The following is a 21,295-nucleotide window of genomic DNA, read 5'->3' on the forward strand; positions in this document are numbered from 1 at the left end:
GAACATAGTTTTGGATGATTTTTATTCTTTTATGCATGCTAGTAAGTTCGAAAATGTGCCAAAATGGATTCACGGATGCAATCATTAGCGAAACCGATTAATCAATCGGTGATCAATATCTGTAATGCTTGAAACCAGCCCTTTGGGTTGTAGTAATTCTTGGAATAAGCCTCCGTTAGAAAATCAACACATATTTTGCAAAAAAAATATTTTTGAATTCTCAAAGGCCCCTCCTCTCATATTATTAAACATAGAGGATTTTGGGGACAAAATAACCCATTCCCCCCTTTTTCGTATTTTTTAGAAACAGAAATATCTCCATTCAAATACTAAGGTTATTTCCTTTAATAAGAGGTATGAATTGTAGTTTTCTGAGTGCTACTTCAAAAGTTATACCATTTAATATATTTTTCCTCCATATTATCCCATAGTACCAATTTAAAAAATTTCAAGCGTGTTCCGTTCACAATCGTGTGATTACTGACTGAAAAACCTGTTTTAATCCACCTAGTGGTGCAATTGTGCCTTTCTCATTTATCCAAACTATGATTTAATATCTGGTTACGCTCAACATAACATTGTGGAAATGTCTATTACACTCTTATTACACTTGATAAGCATATATAAGTGATTGAGCTTCACGAACCTGATAAGCAACATGTCGACGCTGAAACACTTGAAACAAACAAAAATATAATATTTAATTAGTTTAATCAGCGTGAGTTCAATGTTGTCTTTATGTTAACATATTTTGAAATGCAGGGTGGTGGGGGAGGAAGAGTATAATTAGTGCGAGGGGGAGGATGCGTCGGGAACCACCTAACTTATTTTGGTATCAAGAATCAGAATATATTGGCTTAAATGACACGTTTCCCATATGTAGTCGGGGATTTGTGCCTTGCCGTATGTTTTCATCATTTCCTGAGCGGAAGGAAAGGACAAGGAGGTGTGGGGAAGTAGAATTGAAAGGGTGGGAAAAATAACAGCACAAAAACAAAAATAAACAAAAGGTAAGTTAAACTCACAAGTAGTTCAACTTGCCTGCGAATAAGCCTAAAGCTCTTTACCACATTGGATACAAAAACTCACAAAGATCACATGAAAAAGACTCACCGCGCTGAATAGTTTCCATGTGATAATTGAGTTTGCAGTGGCCGGTAAAAGCCCTGGTCAGCATGCCGCAGTGGAGCTTCGAAAAATGTAGAAGATTTTTCGAAATCACTGGGCGCGGTTGTTCTAGTAATGCCTTTGTTTGGCGACTCGTTTGTAGATTTCTCCAATAATTGCGGTGCTCGGACGAAGCCCAGGACCGTATTTGTCCCTTATCCAACTTGTCGAAATTGGCAGCGCGGGCTCAGGACCAACGAAGTCAATTGCTGAACCTGCCCTGGCCAATTCGTCAGCCCATTCATTTCCAGTAACACCGCAAAGCCGGGCACCCAAACAAGGTAGATAGTGTTGACAATGCTTAGTTCTTCGATTTGGGTTCGGCACGCGATCACTAGCTTGGACCGTGATTTGTCTGAGCTAAGGATCTTGATTGCAGCCTGACTATCGGAGCAGAAGTTTATAACTTTGCCGGACAAACTCAGTAGAAGGGCCGATTGTACCCCGCACATAATCGCAAATATTTCTGCTTGGAATACAGTACAGTATCTACCTAGTGAGTGAGATTGTTCCAATCTCATTTCACGGCAGTAGACACCAGCACCAGCACGTCCCTCCATCAGAGAACCGTCAGTGTAACAGATCACTTGCGTTTGTTGTTGTCTTTCCATATAGCCAAACAACCAATCCTCTCGAGAGGGAATCTTCACATGGAATGTCCTGTAAGGAAAACTACATGTGAGTGTAATATCGCTGGGAGCAAGAATATCTTCACCCCATGTAACCATTTGTGATCAAAATCGTGTATGACTGGTTACATGATCAACATGGCTACTGTTCTAAAGCCCAGTAACCTGCAGTCTGTATGCACATGATAGTGCTTCTTGTTTGAGGTGTATGTGCAATGGTTTGATATTTAGAAGTGCCTTAAATCGGAGTCGTGGTGAACTTGGTGCCTCAAGTCGCTGTTGTTGTTGCCACGTTGAAATAGGTAGAACACAATCCATAGTGAATATATTTTGTAGCGTGTGTCCCGTCGCCTCGTGGGCGTGCAGGTTACATTTTTCCCATTTTTTGACCTCTGCCATTTTTTTACCTTTGTCATTTTCGGGTGTCTTTGTACGAATCGAAGTGCTGTTCTCCGGTCGCATGACCAATAGGGTGGAACAAAAAATGGAATCCAGCTCCGAGCAACTTTTCAGGTACCATTTGGGTCCTACAACAACTGTGCAAATTCTTAGCTCGATCGTTGAAACTATATTGAGGTTTCTTTTGTACATAATAAGAGAAAGTTAAAAATTTTGTATATTATTCGACCGTCAGCAGCAGTGATGCTATGAAATTTTGTGTGAAATTTTCATCAATCTTCAGGGCATCAATCGGTTTTTGCTTAATAACTTTTTCCACAAGCATCAGATCATTTCGTGGTCTTCTAGACTTTGTTTCCTTGACAAATTTCCTATAAAAATCAGTCATCTATTTATTTTTAGGAGATAACGGGCGACTCTTGAAAGAATTATTTTGCAAAAGTAGATTTCCCCATACGAAATCCTATGTAAACTTTAAACTATGGGCGCAAAAATATAGTTTCACCGACCGAACTAAAAATTTGCAGAGTTGTTCTGGGAGCTAAATGGGACCCAAAAAGTAACTCGGAGCTAAATTTTATTTTTTTCATATAACCATGTCCCACTCTAATGACCAATCGATGAAAACAGATGATAATCTGAAGGGATCAGGGTCTGGTGAATTAGCGGAGGAGGTGGCACCTCCCAGTTGTGTGTCTCCAAGTAGTTTTGGACAATTTTTGACTTGTGCGATGGGGGCTTCTGATGTCTTTGTTTAAAGCCTGGCCTTTTTCACGCAAAGCACGGCGAAATTTGATTAGTTATTGTTGGTAGCCGTGAACATTGTCAGTTTCAGTTTTTGTTAAAAAATTCTTAATTTATTATTTTTTTTATTTTTCGATAACGCACTGTCACTATAGGCCTCCACAAGCATTCGATGCGATTAGGCAGACGCTTTCTTCAAATTAAACCAAAAAATTAAAGCTTCCCGCATACACTCTCTTTGTCACACAAACTTAGATCTGATTACGCAAAAGAAAATGTAAGTTCCATATCAACATTTGAATAGGGCTAATCAGATTTGTAAACAAACTTTTGTTTTGCTGATTTCTCCTAATTTGTTATCATTTCAACACAGAAAACATTTGAAATTGATTCTACCAAGGATAAAGATGTTGATTCATGTGTATTTTTCATGAAATTCAACTCGGTAGCGGAATAATGAGCGAAAAAAGTTTGTTTACAAAAGTCTCATTAGCCCTTTTGAAGAATTACTATGGAGTTGTCATATGAAATCACTTATGATGTGCAATGATTAATGTAAACAGGTACACAGGTGTAAACTCACACAAAAAAGGTATGACGTTTCTATGGTAGATAAATATGCTCAGTAACGCCATCTATGAGCAAACAGCAGATTTAAGCTTATGCACCTGGTATATGTTGAGATGCGGGAAAAAAGGGAAAAGTTTGAATTTTTGTAAAGTTATGTAGCCATATTTTTATGAAAAAACTTATTATACGCGTAATACAATGTCAAATTTTCAAAATCCACTTGAGAGCATAAAAAAATATAAATAATTGTGGAAGTTTTTTTCAAGGAGGTTTGTCGTGACTACGATTCCAGTCCAACAGCTTAACTGGAAGAATAAAACTAAAAAAAGAAAACATTAGAATATGTATCTGTAGTGTCCATGAATGATTTATTGAAAAAAAAATTTCTTCTTATTGGAAACGGGAACGAATTTCACCTGAAAAAAATATCAACAAATTCATAACATTAATATGAAAATTTGGACGAAAAAATGGAATCGTTCTTGGACACGGCTGTTATATTACGAACAAGCAAAAAAAAAACTTTTGAAATCGGTTGAAAACTTTTTCGGCAATCGTAGTCACTGCAAAGAAGTTTTTGGGAAAACATAATTTCGAGATAATCGCGTTTAAAGTTTCAAGTATAAGCCTAAGCCTCCGTAAGGGAACAAAATGAAAAACGCAATAACTTTGCGTCCACTGCTTCAACCCCTATAAAAATTTGAGATAATATTCTTAAGAACCCGAACTTACGATAGAAGAATAAAAAAAATCGATTTTTTAACCAACCTCAACATATGTAACCATTTAAGAAATTTCGGTGGATTCAAAAAATGTTTAAAGTTCCAAGGAAGAACTTGTTTTTCAAAGCTTTCAAGCAAAGTTTAGTTTTAAAGTGTGAAGCAACGTTGGAACCCTAAATTTCGGGTCATTTTAGTTTTTTTAAAATTTTATTCGTTTATTTGATACGGCTCAATGTATGTAAAAATAAAAGTACAAACAATTATGATGTGCTCTCTATTTATTTATTTATTTATTTTTGCTTTGTTTTATTTCGTAAATTGTTGATCTGTGTTTTAAAAGTGCCTGTGTCTAGCGTTCACGATCGGTATGGATTGGGAAAGTAAAATGACTTGTGGAGTTTGTCAGCAACTAGAATCCGACCAAAATGAGCTTTTGATATGTTTGTATTGTTTTGCTGCTGTTCACTTGAGGCATTACGGGTGTGGCGGCGAAACGAATCAAACAAAAAGCTTACTTTTGCTCGGTAAAATGTACAGATATCTATAAACGCATAATTGACATGCAAAATAATGAAAAATCTTTTATATCATCAATTAGCAGCAAACTAAATGCGACTGTGGCCAGTGTCGTGTCTGCTCAAATGCAGCTAGTGACGGCGGAGGTCAAAATGCTAACTAATGCTATAGAGTCGTCTCAGAATTTTCTGTCTGAGAAGTTCGATACTATCGTGTCGGAGTTCAAAGATTTGAAATCTGAGAATGAACGTTTAACACATGAACTTAACGCTTTAAAATCTTCTCAGTTGTCGCTTTCTACCACTGTCAATAAACTTGAAATTAATTTTGATAAAGAAAATAAGAAAACAATAGAAAATAATGTAATGATACTTGGTTTACCCTCACTGCCTAACGAAAATGTAACTGATCTCGTGCTGAAAACGTTTAAATGTACCGGTGTTAATTTGTCCTCTGATTCCCTTGTTTCGTCGACCAGATTGTACTCTAACAATAAAAATAATAATGCTATAATTCCAATTAGAGTTGTTTTCAAAAACACAGATTTGAAAGAATTGTTGCTTGACAAAAAGCAACAATTTGGGCCATTGTTAACTACGACGATTGATGAAGCACTAAATGTAAACGGAAATGCAATGAAAGTCGCGATCCGCGAAGAACTGTCAGCCTTGTCATTAGAGTTGTTAAAAGAAATGCGTGAATCCCAAAAACTTCTTAACATTAAATTTGTATGGCCTGGTCGTGGGGGAATGATTTTAGTAAAAAAGGATGAACATTCTAAGATTGAAAGAATTGGTAGCAAACATGACCTTCATCGAATCATAAATAATTACAAAAGTGCAAAATCTGCCTCTTCTTCACCACAACAATCTGCCCCTAAGCGAAAACGAAATTAAGAATTGTAGTTAACAATCCAGCATAAAACTTGAATTCATGCATATCCAATGGCTAATACAATCAAAAAATTTTCTTTCGACCATATTTACGATTTTAATGACAATTATATTAACAATGATAACCAGACACTAAAAATTTTACAGTGGAACGTAAGAGGTATAAACAATCTCTCTAAATTTGATGAAATTTTGCAAACCCTTGACAGTTGTAAAACTTCCATAGATGTTATAGTGATTGGTGAGACATGGTTAAAAGACGACAATTGTGTGTATGTCAATCAGACTATCAAACATAGAATTGTAAAAAACTATACCGCAGAAGGATTTCATCACATTCACATCGAACTGTTTATCAAAGGACAGTTTTATGATGTTCATGGAATTTACCTAGCTTTGATTTCAATGATTTCTCAGCCTATTTAGAAAATTTGATGTGTTCAGTCCAATCGAAGCACTCGTGTGCTATTGTAGGTGATGTAAATGTCCCAATTAATCTTGCTAATAACAATATTGTTAGAAGATATAAAATACTGTTGGAATCCTATGACTTTATTTGTACAAATGTTTTTCCTACCAGACCAATTAGCGAAAACATACTTGATCATGTGCTATGCAAACTGGACGATGTAAATCGAGTGCGCAATGACACAATATTTAACAATCTGAGTGACCACTCTCAGATCTTAACAACTTTCAAAATTACAGCTGATAGGGAACCAATGTTGCTTACCAAAAAATTGTAAACCATCGCCAACTTAACCACGAGTTTTCCAGCTTCGTTAATAGTATTGATGTCATTGTCGACCCGGAATCTACTATTCAATCTATCGCATCCACATACAACTCATTACTTCAACGTCATACGAAAACAATAACTAAAACAGTTAAAGTGAAAGGCACTCACTGTCCCTGGATGACTTTGGATTTATAGACTCTAGTAAAAATAAAGAGTAATTACCTTCAACGTCTCAAAAGTAATCCCGCCGATCAACATCTAAAGCAAATGCTATTGCATGTATCCAAAAAGGTAGATGCCACAAAACGACGGGTAAAAAAATCTTTCTATGAGAACCTTCTTACTAACACACCACATTCAAAACTATGGAAAAACCTAAAAAGCACTTTTGGTTTAGCAAAGAAAAGCGACCAGATAAATCTAATTGTCGATGGTAAAAAAACCAACAATAATGCAGAAGTCTGTGAGGCTTTTAATGTCTTCTTCTCTAGTATAGGGCAAAAACTGTCAAATGATATCCCCACCACCTCAAATATTTGTCCTTTAAGTAATGTTCGTCGCGTCCGTGAGTCAATATTTTTACGTCCTTCATCAACAAACGAAGTAATTATGCTGATACATAGCCTAGATAATAAGAAGAGTAGTGGCCCTGATAACATTCCTGTCAATATGTTAAAAGGAAATTCTTGCGCTTTTTCTAGAATCCTTTCTCAATTTTTCAACATAATTGTTCAATCTGGTTATTACCCTGACTGTCTCAAAGTGGCTAAAGTCATCCCTGTTTTTAAATCAGGTAACTGTTGTGATTGTAATAATTATCGTCCTATATCTACACTGTCCGTTTTCAACAAAATCCTCGAAAAACTATTTGTTGCTAGATTATTAGAATTTTTGAACAAACACAGCGTCCTCTATAGATTTCAGTATGGGTTTAGACAAGGCTCTAGCACCCAAACCGCTATAATTGAATTAGTAGATCTAATAATGAGCGAAGTGGATCGTAAAAACATTGTTGGTGCTCTATTCCTAGACCTTAAAAAAGCATTTGACACTTTGGACCACACAATACTGCTGGCCAAGCTTGAATGTTACGGTATCAGGGGCATTGCTCATTCTGTTATTCATAGTTACCTGACGAATAGAAAGCAATTTGTATCTGTGGATGGTGAACGTAGTAGCCTTGCTCCCATTGGAATCGGTGTCCCTCAAGGTAGTAATATAGGACCTTTGTTATTTCTGTTGTATATTAATGACCTAGGTAACTTGAGGCTTACTGGAACTCCTAGACTGTTTGCTGATGACACAGATCTGTTTTATCCCAACAATGATGTCAATACTATTATTAACTCGATCGATAACGATCTAAGTGTTCTCGACCAATATTTCAAAGCAAATTTATTATCACTAAACCTTTCCAAAACTAAGTACATGATCTTCCGATCCATACGGAAAACTTGACCAACACATCCTCATCCCAAACTTAGATATTGTACAATTGAAAATGTGGACTGTTTCAAATATTTGGGTATACACTTTGATCCTACGTTATCCTGGACACACCATATAAAATTTATCGAAAAGCGTGTGGCATCCTCCTGTGGTATTTTGTGGAGAGTTAAAGCGTTTGTTCCCCAGCGAGCTCTATTGAACTACTACTTTGCATACATTCATTCACAACTTAACTACTTAGTATCGGTATGGGGGCGAGCAGCGAGCTCTCACCTTAAAAAACTACAAACACTACAAAACAGATCCCTGAAACTTATATTTAATAAACCACTTTTATATTCGACTTTGTTGTTATACTCTGAAAGTGCCCACAATATTTTACCCATAGCCCACTTATGTGACGTACAAACATTATTATTCATACACGACAATCTACATAACTCCATCGCGCAGCATAATATACATTTTACAACTTTAACACATTCTCGTTCAACACGTCGAAATAGTAACTTGCAACGCATTCGAGCAGCCACAAACCTTGGCCAAAAGCGCATTCTTTTTATTGGCCCTACCAAATTTAATGCACTTCCACTTGACATGCAGAGAATCGACAATCGTACCATCTTCAAGGCTAGATTGAAACAGTACTTTAAACATAGGCTTAACGAAATATTTAATTAATGATATTGTTTTGTAATTTAATGTAAACATCCGTCAGCAGTATTTAACTTTAATTTAATTTATAATGTGGATCCCTTAACAGGAAATCTATTTCCACTGGGATTCCACCTTAGTTAATTATCTTAAACTAATTGCACATCAATAAATGTCTGTCTCAGCTCAGTTTGTTTTATTTGTTTTGTTTGTTTTTGTTGCCATTGTTCATGGGCTGAGACAAGTTGCGTCCACTACCAGGGGGCTCTTGTATGAGTTCTTTGGTGTGGGGGAGTGTGGTGGGCAATTAAAAAAAAAAATTTATTATTGATTATCCGTTGGATCTCGTGCGTGTAACTTTTTATTGCGAACGTAGACCTTCTTTCGTGGGGGCAAAATATTTGTCTGCTCGCGTGCTGTGTCAGAGATGCCTGCGATCATATCTTCTTCCCTGATTCTTGTACTTACGGTTGACCAGTGTAAATCCGTCGTCATTGTTATTCTCTTCCTTGCTGATGGTGTTTACAATTGATTTTGTGGTGCTGGGTGCTTCTTTTGCGATTGTCATTATGGTCTGAATAGCTGGCCGCCGTTTGTGGTTTATGCATTGGTATTGAAAACTCTGTTTTGGATTGGTTTGCCGTAGATGAGTTGGCAATCGGTTGAGATGCATTCTCCGCTGAATGTACCGCGTAAGGTCGTCCATGATGTGCTGTCTGATTACAGTACTTGCACGTAGGAGTTTACCCTTCATGGATGCATAGCGTAGTTTGTTTAATTGTAGTTCCGTGATTTTTGAATTTTATTGACATGTATAAGGGGGCAGGTTTTTTCGACCCGCATCCTCACCACAAAAACGCCGTTAGGAGTACCCGGAAAGAAGTTTCTCCAAGTATCAGGTGTAACAGATTCCACTTCCACGTATTGCAACATGCATTTTGTAATTGGCACAGGAGGGATACGAAGTGATAGGTCATGTAGCATTACATTTATTTAGTCATTTTTTATCTACACGGGAATCTTAATTCCAACGTTGTTATTTTCAACCAAGTGTTTTAAGTTATTTTGCAAAATGAAAAACTCACAAAAACTCGGTCGTAATGAACAAAATTTAAAGTCAACGACCTCGGCTTTGGGTCGGAGTAAAGCTTTTCGTCGACTTTACTCATGATGACAAGAATATTCCAATGTTTCCTTTGTTCTCGAGACAATACACACTAGTTGTTGTTCACTTGACTCGATTGTAGGTGGCAGAGGTGGAAAGTAGACTAAATTTTTGATTTTGTTATTGTTGCGCAAGCTGTTAGGAAAATTTGATGGTTACAAAAATGTTTAAAGTTTCAAAGAAATCGAAAATTGTATTCAACCTTTGATTTTAAACTGTGAAACAACTATCCAATTTTTTCGAAAGTTCCTTCACAAAGGTTTAGTTGGAGCCCCAAACTTCGGGTAATTTTTGGTTCTGTTTTGATGCGCAAGGCGTTAGGATAATTTGATGGGTATAAAATATGTTTAAAATCACAAGGAAGAACTACTTTTTTAATTTCATACAAATTTTGGTTTTAAACTGTGATGTTACCTTCTTTTCAAAATTAACTTAAAGCTTGCAGTAACTACTGCAATATGTCTCCATGAGACAATTTTCATTTCGTAGTTTTTAGTTTGAATTTTTTTGAACATTTACGTTTGTTTTTACACAAGATGTTGACGTTTCATGCTGTTTAAAGACATTTTTCATCAAAACGAAATTTTCGATTTTCGTCATTTCAACGGGGGGGGGGGGAGGTGGGTTTTTCCAGTCTTTTGTTGTTAACTACAAAAAATGATATTTTTTCATAATTATGAGCTAAGAATTAGCCTGGCAAGAACTAATTACTTCAGTGATACATTTTTGTTAAGCAGAATCTGAATTTCTTAATCGAAAATATATTATTATATCTTTATTCAAATTCTACAAGTACTTCAATGCACATGGTAATTCAGATATGACTTAATAAATTAAAAAACTATAAAAACTGTAATACTACCCAGATTGGTTATATTTAATTTTTTTCGCATTACCCACGGTGTCTCTGGTAGAAAATATTTAAAGAAAAATATCAATGTCGCTAAAGTACTTACTAATCGAAAGCTGCTTCTCTTTCATCTGAGCATAATATTGAAATGTTCTATCGGGGCTCTAGAACATTTAATTTTTAACATTTTGATGATTAATTTGATAGGAAAATTTACAACGAGTAGCTCAAAACAGATCTCTCCCTTTTAGTAGGTTAAATCAGTGAACACACATTGTCAGAGGAACGGACTTGTAACGTTTATGGAATGCTTCGAAGAGACCATTTTACCAGTTTCGTATTTGTAATTAGAAGTCTTGACATTTGCAAAACAAAACGTTTTCTTCATTTTATTTTCCTTCGAAATAAATTTTTGCTCGGGGTTCCTATGTAACTAATGTTACGATCAATTCTATCATTATTCAACGGATTCTTCGAACATTTTTTTTACTTTTCAACGTCATTCAATTATCTAGAGACTAGAGTCATAGTACTCAAGTAAGAGCAAGGATGTGAAGTATACAGATCGCCTTCTGTTGGTGGGGGGTCGAGCTTGGGCAGTATAAGTACGAATCACTCAAGTCCACCACCATGCCTCCTGGTAAAGACAGACTTGTCTCTCTTTACCTTGAGAACCGACAAAAGAAAAGCCACCACTGAAAACCTGTCGACGATTAGCATCAATGCGATTGCAGCTGCTGCTCTTTGAACAATTTAGTTTCGTTAATAATTACGAGTTTAAACACAATCGAAAGACTCTCCCTTTTGAAAACACATAAGAGAAATGGTCCATATTTTAGCAGAAAATTATGTGTTCCGCAAAATCATTTCATGCTATCTGTTTTGTAGTCAGCGAGAAAATTTTTAGAAACAGCAGAGTGTTATCTGTTTCTGCAATTGTTTATTTGTTTAAAATTTGCCAGTCGGAATAGCACAGCGCAGAAACCTGAATGTTAGAAAATGTATTTCACCTTTACGAATGATGAATTCCGTTACTGTGAATTTATTGTTTTATAACGTTGAAGATACCCAAATTGTTTCAGTTAATAATGTTTTGTTGGATTTATTGTTTATACCAAAGCTTTTTTTTTCAATAAGACCGTTGAGGTTCGTTGAAAGTATTTGAATAAATAAATAATTAAATAAATAATTAAATAGCATTTATGTTAAAGCATATATAGGAAAGTTGAAATTTTAAAGAATACTTGATAAAGTAATTCAATTTGATTAGTTGACGAAACAAAGGATCTAAATACATCAAATAAAGGTAAAATGATCAAAGAAATCCGAAAATGATATAGTTTGGAATAAGAAAAAGCTCGCAGCAAGAAATTCTAATAACATAAAATATAAACAATTTGATTTTCGAATTTGATGAAATTCCAAAAAGTGTTTATAATAGATTTATAACCCTATGCTGGCCCAAAAACTCATCTGTTTAGATATTTTCAAGACTTGATGGATGCGAAAAATTGTAACGTTTTCTATATAGTAGTATCTTCAAGGTAAAATATAATAATATTTTAGTGTATTTCGCGAATTTGATGAAATTCTAAAAAGTTTCTATAATAGATTTATAACCCTATGCTGGCCCAAAAGCTCTTCTGTTTGGATATTTTCAAAACTTGATGGATGCGAAAAATTGTAACGTTTTCTATATAGTAATATTTTCAAGGTGAAATATAATAATATTTTAGTGTATTTATCGCAAATCCAGAAAGAAAATATTCAAAATTTCAACCAATTTGGTAATTCACAAAGACAGTTTTATCACATTTACCATCGAAGTAGGAGGTAAATATTAAAAAGTAGGAAGCAGATATTAGGTCGATGTTCTTATAACATATGTACTGTACCAACACTGTAATCATTGAAATGGTTACACATAAAAATGGCTTCTCGATCAAATCGATGCTCGTTTGTGAAAAAAAAATATCTCTAAATTTAAGTATTAAACAATACATACACATAACTAGTTGAATTCCAATAACACAAATACATCATTAACTAAGAATTTATTTTCTGATACCAATTATTCATAAATTTTCAAAAAAAGTTCGTTTCTTAGATCGACGTACAAACGAGTAATGAAGTCTTCATATACTTAAACTTAGAAATTTATTTTTCTAAAATGAAAAAGTTCTAGTCCTGTAGGTAGAACAATTCAAAACTTGTCTCGTTTAAAAGAGAAGCAAGTTTGCGGAGTACATCAGTGATATTGACTTGTTTGTGGTAATATTTTTCTATCAGAGACAAAAAGTATCCCGAGAAAAAATATTATACAAATTTAAAATTTGATTTAGCACGAAATTGGCTAAATGTCGGTTATTGCTGTCTTCGGAGATATTTATTAACATAACAAACCCCTCCTTCTGATACTGTATGTTTAAAGATTCATCCCCCTAGAAATGAAATATCTTCTATGAGCTATTCATCGAGGCTTAATCTTCAAAATTTATCATCAATATGTTAAAAAATACTGTTCTAGACCCTCCGATAGAACATTTCAAATTTAGTCTCAGATGAAAGAGGAGAATCTGCATTCGATTAGTGAGTACTTCAGCGATACGGATTTTTTTTGTCTGAATATTGTTCTACCAGAGACACAGTGTACCGTGCGGTCGCGATACAGTAAATGCAGTGCAGGCGCAGTATGGGTTTGAAATTAGTTTGCGGTTGCGGTACGGTATGTCCATTTACCGCCCACATCTACACTGCGACGAACCCTTTGCAAAGAAAAGGTAAGAGAGGAATGTTTTTGAAAAACGAGTGTTATGTTGTTTTTGAAAAACGAGTGTTAAGAAAATCAAACAGAACACTCATAATTGTTTGTCTTTTCGGTTTAGAGACGTGCAATTTGTGACACACGGTAGAAACATTATTAAAAAAAAATAAAGGGTTGTGTACAGGACACGACCACGGTGACATTAAAAATGTAAGCTTTTTTCAAGAGCGTGCAAATGAATTTTATCTATCACACATATCGACTCACGTTCTTGCTCACTCGCCTGTTTTCATATGTTACAATTTGCTATATACCCTCCCCATTAAAACATAATTTATTGAAGGTCTTTTAACGTAAATCTATTAATTAATCAAGTATCTCACTAGGTGATTGGCATTATTTGGCTGATCCATCTAGTAAAAATAGGCTGGTCTATCCAGAAAATATATTCAAATGAAAAGTTCCATATTGAGAACTGTGATGAGAAAACCCACGCCTGCCAACGAAAATATACAGATTCTCCATGAAATATGAAATTTCATTTTCCATTTAAATTTTCAATAATGTACTAATGAACTTAAGTAAACAATCTTACACTTAAGTATTTCTTGATCGATTAGTGGTGAAAAAAATTAAATTATTTGATAAATTACATGGTTATACAACGTTCGCACTACCAGTTAAAACGGGTTTTTATGCTATCTTGGTGACATTTTTCTTGTTGCTAATTATTATAACGTGTTATAACTCTGTACTGTAAACATTGTATTGTTGAACCAATTCTGCAGCGTTTTATGTTATATAGGTGTTTTATGTGGTAATAGGACTGACATAATTATATCTTCAGTACAGCGGTTTGTTTCATAATTTAAAACAGATTTATTTTGAGATTTAGAGTAGTAAACCCAACCGTTCTATTTGTTGTATACTTTAAAACGCGATTAGAACTGTTACTCTGACTGGATAAACTGGGAAAACAATTTTAAGTCCAGTAACGCTTAAGACATGGCTTGAATTTTAATTGAAAAAGAACACCCGCTTAAACTGCTGCTGGGACGGTAAGTTCTGTTTTAAAATTTTCCGTTGTGTGCAGTACGAAACAAAAGTGTTTGAAATTAGAAAACAAAAAGTTCAGCTGGGAATGTGATTGTTTCCGATGCAATTTCACTCAGGTTTTTTTTACGTAGGGGTACAGGCCGCGTAAATGAAAACCGCGTAAATTTCAAAAAAACGCGTGAATGAAAACCGCGTAAATTTCAAAATCCGCGTAAAAAAACCTGAGTGTACTCTCCTATATAAAATATTACGCTGCTGAACAGTGCAATAACTACAGAAGCACGTTGTCAGATGCCTTACTGATAAAAAACATATCTATACCGTTTATTCAAAACGTAATATCTAACAAATGTAAACAAACTGAGTTTATTATGCCAAATAAAAGCTAAGCATTGACTCTTTATCGTCCACAAATAATAGAGAAAAACTCTTTATATGTTAATTTAATCTTAAATCAAAATGTCACATATAGTATAGCAAAGTTTTGCTAATATTTTGTAGATGTGATGTTTTGCGTTGCGATGTTTCTCCAAGTCGACTGTAGTTAGTATGTTTTCCCAATGCCAAATCTCATATCTACACTCGGTTGCAATACAGCACATGAAATATATCACAACTACAAGCCCGTCTCTCTAAACGTCATAGTAAAATGTGCCATCTACAAACGGAGTTGCCAAGACCACATATCTAAAAGAGCATAATAGCAAAAGTGATCGGCCAAATGTAATAAAATAATATTTATCAATTATCTCTCTATTATCTTCGCAGAAACACATGTAATATGCTTATACGATCCTGCAATGAGTAAATGCTGAGGTGATAGTAGAATTAAGAGCCTTCTGTGTGCTTTAATTGTTAAATAAATTTGAAAGTTGCAAGGAAATTTTTGCACGCGATTTTCTCCGTTTGAAGTTTCTGTTAGATATGATGTAATGAAAAAACGCTCTAGATATATCCGAAATATATATCACATATAACTGAAACATGAAACATATGAAAACCAATAGGCTCTTTACCCTACGCAGCTACAAAGCGCCGTAAACATGGATTAACAAGTTACAACGCACACGCATGCATAAAAATAAATATTTTTTTTTCAACGCAACACTCATAAGTCGCATCCTGCCGTATTGAATTAAATCCAAACCACCCCACCCATCCACTTTGTAAATCATTCTGTGACACCGTGCTGGTACCTGAAAAATCCGGACACGGCCACCGCTGCCGAAAATGCATAGCGTTTACCGCTTATTGTAGTGTCCAGACACTGCAGCCATGATCTTACCCGTTCGACATAAGAACAAAAACTGATTCAAACGTGTACGCGTCACCTCTATTTATAAACTAACCGTATATGGTTTAGTCACTTAGGTGCGAGTGGGTGCAAATGCCAACGTTGCCGAAAATCGATAGCGCTTATTGCATCGCCCGGAGACGATGTTGCTCGTATGGGATTAGCAACAACTGATTTAAACGGACATGCGTCGCTTCTATTTATGACTTTTCATGTTTAATTGAGCCACTAAGCTGCCCTTTATTGACGGCTGTGTCTGCCTGACAAATGGTATTTTTCCACTTTTTCGTGAACTTTTTAATTTTACCAATTTCCAAAAGTCTACTTTTATTGGGGAGATATTAAATTATTACCAATACTTAAGTTAGGTGTTTCTGAATCGGTTGGTGTATGAATGATTAAAATCCATTTAGTAATATCGGAGTTATAAGCGTGCAAACCTTATAACTACGATATTATTCGTTACATGGGAGATAGTTTAGATTTCAGAATGACACCTAGCCCCAGATAGTGGAGTAAGACATTTTTAATGTCAATAAGCACACTTTTTCCTACTGAATCAGGCACTAGGAAACAGTTTCTACTAAAAGTGAACATTTCGATCAATGAAGTACTATTATAGTATAAAACGTTGTTCATGACCTATCATAACTACTCTAACGTTGGACATATCGAAAAAAAGTTAAACTCTTTTGTTTTGATAAATAAAGGTACATGATTATTTTACGATTTGAGTACTGTTTTCGGCTTAAAAAAGTAAACAAATTAAGTCAAATTAAGTTAAAAGGTCATACTAATCCATAGGATATGGTCACTCCATCGCCGGCGAATACTTATCGGACCGCGACCGACCGTTCAATTGAGTGCAATTTGAAAATTATATTTTTACATAATGTTGGTCCTTTTTGTCAAACTTTATAAGCAACTATGATTTCTTATCAGTTTAGCTATTTTCGGATATAGTTTACACCTCATAGTAGTCATATATTTTCGCGCTATAGATATCGACAAACCTTCACCTTCCTCCAAACCAGTGGTAGGACTTCAAGAGATGTGGAACAAAGACTAATCGAGGAATGCTCACGTCATACACTTTTCTTGAATAAATAGTACTTCCGAGAACAGTTTTCTAATGCTTCTATTCGTAGTTGACGAACAGAAAGTGTTTTTTTTTATTTACTATTTACCATGAGAATGAGATCGTCTATATATAATTTTCCTTCTACGACACAATTTTTTCTTTCTGCAGTCATTCGCATCCGCACCTCAATCTTTGAAAAAAAAAAAACATACATACATAACGACGAACAGCATTATTGCGGCCGTAACATTGAATGCATGCATAAAAATCTGAAGTGTCTATATATTCAAATGAAGATAATCTCTTTTAAAAGTATTATTTTTTGCTTTCAGAAAAAAAATATATATAATACTAGCTAATACCCATCGCGCGTTGCTGCGAATTTCAATGAAATAGGAGGAAAACACCATTTGTTCTCTGGCGGGCAGATTAACCAATGGCACACAAACATGCTCCATAACAGACGCCTACAGGCAGAAAATTAATTTTAAGTCCCAAATAATATGAAGATTGAAACAACAAATTTTCCAAGTTGTTCTGTGTTCAATAAAAAAAAATATGTTGATGTAAATAACACAGATTAAAAATAAAGAAATCAATCAACTATGGACAATTCTTTTGCGAGATGCTAGGTATAAATTCCATTTTCTACATTACCAATAAAAATAAAATAATATCAGTTAGAAAATGTTTCACAAATATAACTAGTGCCAACAATCACAATGGTTTCATTGTGTTAGGTTTTCAAAGAAATATCAGAAGAAAACAAATTTTATATTGTTAGGAGAATTTTTATGGAAAATATGCCAAACATAAATTATTTAAGCTTTCCATGAATTATAAACACAAAATAATACATACATAGAACAGAAGAAAATAATTTTGTCCAGCTTTTTGGTCTAGTTACCCCGTAGTGCAGCGCAGTAAAATGTCAAACAAGAAAATCCCATTGCTTTGCGCTATACCAGGTCAAACGAAAATGCTATTAGCATTATAGTTATAATTACACGAAAAATAACTCACCTAATCAAACTGCAATGAGATACCGTTGCATAAGCTGAAGCCTAGAATGGGTCTATTTCAGTTAAAGCATTTCTATACAAATCTATTAACTCCACGAGCTACTAGATCAACACATTGCGACGCGGTCAACTAATCCTTGGCCCCCAGCTGTAGGTATTATGCAATTTAAAGTGCATACACTATGAGTGTGTAATCAAATCATCCAAACCCACACGATTTCTTCGTTTCGCTGTTTCACGGTCACTTGAAATTTTTGCAACTTACTGACAATCCCGTATTACGCTTGTATGCACACAGGGCTTTCTTAGATTATAACCACAATCACCATTATTCGGAATAAAATTTTGTTACAGCTATTTCACTGAATTCAGAAAATCATTTTCAGACTACACTTTCAACCACAGTTCGTTCTTTTTTCAAAACAAACAAAACCACAATTTAAACTAAAATTCTAAATTAAAGTGACCAGACGTCTCAGATTGGGTGGGACAGACCCGGATATCAAGATATTCCCCCGCATAATAAAACGTCACGGAAAGTGTCCCGCATTTATCAAAATGCCGAGTTTTAATCAAAAATATTCATATTGTAATTCACATTTTACTAAACAACTCATAAATGTTTGAGTCGTGCTGCCTAATCACCAATCTACGTGAAAAACGTGCAAATTTAGTTAATTTATTTTGATTTTCATGGTCTCACGACTTAGCTATTCTTAGGAAAAGTTTCTCAACCTTACACAACTTGTGTAAATATTTGGGAAAAGTGAAAACATCTGATCACTTTACGCTAAATGCAATATACCAATGCAAATGGATCGAACCACACCTCCACAAGCAGTAACTCCCAAATTAAAAACACTATTCACGAGGATCTTTTACGAATTTTCTGATTCATATTCAAACTTGTTTTCATAAATTCTCCAAAGAATTTTCTTTCTGCGAGAATTTTCTCAGCTTTCAATTCACAACGACGCAACAGCAACCAAATCTTTGCCGATTTTTCCTCTTTATGTTCTATACACAAACATTCGCACTACCGAGAAGCTGTATTGAGCGTCTTTCCTTTGTGTGAGTATCACTTCGGGCCTCCGTACATGGACAGACCCGGTCTCGCATATCTATAAATTTATTTCATTTTTTGCTGTGTGTACTGAACCCACAGCAACAATTTCAAACATCAACAAAAACGGACATTCTAGTGCGACATATGCAGCTTCCCATAGTTATGAATGAAAATCGAAAATTATCCTATTTTGAAACTTCTAAAAGTGCACAAATGTGTTCATTGCTTCCTGATTTTATACCTTCCTTTGTGTAATTTTTCTAATAAATCAATGAATTACTATTTAAAGACATGATGTGCCAATTTTGTGGAACAGTACAAATGCATATAGAGGTTGTTGGAACCATCTGCACAGCTCATTAAAGCCAAAGAGAATAGGAAAAGAGACGAATAGTGTGAAGCCAAAAATACCTTATTGAGCACAAAGAGAATAGGAAAAGAGACGAATAGTGTGAAGCCAAAAATACCTTATTGAGCAGACCAATCGTGCAATGTAAATAAACATTACTCATGCCTGAGTTGGAGGAGATAAGTATTGTAAATCTATCAAAAAAAATTTGAATTTTCGTCAGAATTTAGTGCAATCGTGATTGTAAGGTGCATTCTAGAGTCTATGTATGAGTAAAAACAAGTTTTAGAATTATTTCATCTCTTTGTTTCGAAATGCACATCGTTTGATATACAAATTCAACGATCGACAAAAGGTTTGTTTTCAAAATATAATAGGAGTCATTTAAAGTGCTGCCTTTGGAAACGGTTGCCAAATTCTAGTGTTGAAATCATCGTAAAGGGAGTGTTGCCGTTTTGACTGATTTTCACTCTGCGTCTCTTTCACTATTCTCTTTGATTAAAGCATAAGAGTCCCATATGCATTTTTGTTGAAAAAGAGTTTATCTATTTGATTGTATTACGAATCAGCTTTGATTCACAATGTATAAAGATGACTGCAAGGTTTTTTTTCTGAAAATCTCAAAACATGGTTGTCCCATCCATAAGGTAATAATGTAAATCTTGAACAACGTTTTTCTCGGCATGCTGTTTTTCAATATGGGGCTCTTATGCTTTAATGAGCAGTGCATTGATTGAAGTTGATTCAGAAACGACAAGATTTTTTACAGTGGTTTCGTTTTACAAATAATCGTTTTTTCGTGAATACAGCTCAAAATTAATGCCAATTGACCTATTCGATATTATTGATGGATAAACTTATTACAAAATCATTTGCATAGTAATGGACCATATCCTGAAAAAAATATTAGCTGCCTGCCGTCTACAATTGGGTAAAAAAATCGACTCTTGATTTTCCCCATCAACAACAACACATACATCCAATACCGCCCACCACCTCGCACCTACTGCTATGTCGACAGGAAACCATATGATCCCAAGTTATTCTTGCTGTCCACCCTGGTCTAGGGGCACATGTATGCTACTGAACAATAACAATACATAACACAAAAAGACAGTGTCTTCTTGCAAATTGATCTACGAAATGGACCGCACAGTGCACAGTGGAAGAAATCCAACCAAAAAGGCAATTAATTGGAAGCCGCTGAAAAAGTATCACAATTTACACACTAAAAGTTGCGGAATTTTTTAGGTAATGAAATGCGATCAAATATGTTCACCGCACGCAACTGCGACCGGAGATATGGGGCTTTAAAGATCCGGAATATTACCGGTTTTCTTCAAATCTGAGGCCTAATTCAAAAGCCGCTGTAAAAGTACAAAGAATTATAACCTTAAAGCTGCGGAAAACTCTAACGATCAAGATGCAATCAAATTTATTTACCGCACGCACTTGTGACCGGAGATATGAGGCATTGAAGCTCCGGAACATTACCGGTTTTTAACAAATCAGAGGCCTAATTCAGAAGCCGCTGAAAAAGTACAAAAAGTTATACCCTTAAAGTTGCGGAAAGCTCTAGCGATCAAGATGCAATCAAATTTGTTCAATTTGCAAATCTTTGAACTTTTTAGCGGCTTCTGAATTAGGCCGCAGAATTGATGAATACCAGTAATGTTCCGGATCTTCAAAGCCCCATATCTCCGGTCATAAGTGCGTGCGGTTTACAAATTTGATTGCATCTTGATCGCTAGAGCTTTCCGCAAATTTGAGGGTATAATTCTTTAAACTTTTTCAGCGGCTTCTAAATTAGGCCTCAGATTTGATGAATACCGGTAATGTTCCGGATCTTCAAAGCCCCATATCTCCGATCCCAAGTGCGTGCGGTGTATAACTTTGATTGTATCTTGATCACTGGAGTTTTCCGCAACTTTAAGGGTATAATTCTTTCTACTTTTTCAGCGGCTTCTGAATTAGGCCTGAGAATTGATGAATACCGGTAATGTTCCGGATTTTAAAAACCCCATATCTCCGGTCACAAGTGCGTGCGGTTAACAAATTTGATTGCATCTTGATTACTAGAGCTTTCCGCTACTTTGAGGGTATAATTCTTTAAACTTTTTCAGCGGCTTCTGAATTAGGCCTCAGAATTGATCAATACCGGTAATG

General features: G+C 35.1%; 1 protein-coding gene across 2 annotated transcripts in view; it reads right to left on the reverse strand.

The window, feature by feature from the left end:
• Positions 1–18,715, reverse strand: part of LOC131691737 (protein yippee-like) — a 256,645-nt gene extending 237,930 nt beyond the window's left edge. For both annotated transcript variants that reach the window (XM_058978353.1, XM_058978352.1), the window contains exons 1-2: positions 18,544–18,715; positions 17,716–18,125 (exon numbers count right to left, since the gene is read on the reverse strand). The gene's annotated coding sequence lies outside the window, so the exon portion shown is untranslated. The remainder of the gene's footprint in view (positions 1–17,715; positions 18,126–18,543) is intronic.
• Positions 18,716–21,295: the final 2,580 nt, after the last annotated feature.

Source organism: Topomyia yanbarensis, chromosome 3 (assembly GCF_030247195.1).
Source record: "Topomyia yanbarensis strain Yona2022 chromosome 3, ASM3024719v1, whole genome shotgun sequence".
Lineage (NCBI taxonomy): Eukaryota > Metazoa > Arthropoda > Insecta > Diptera > Culicidae > Topomyia > Topomyia yanbarensis.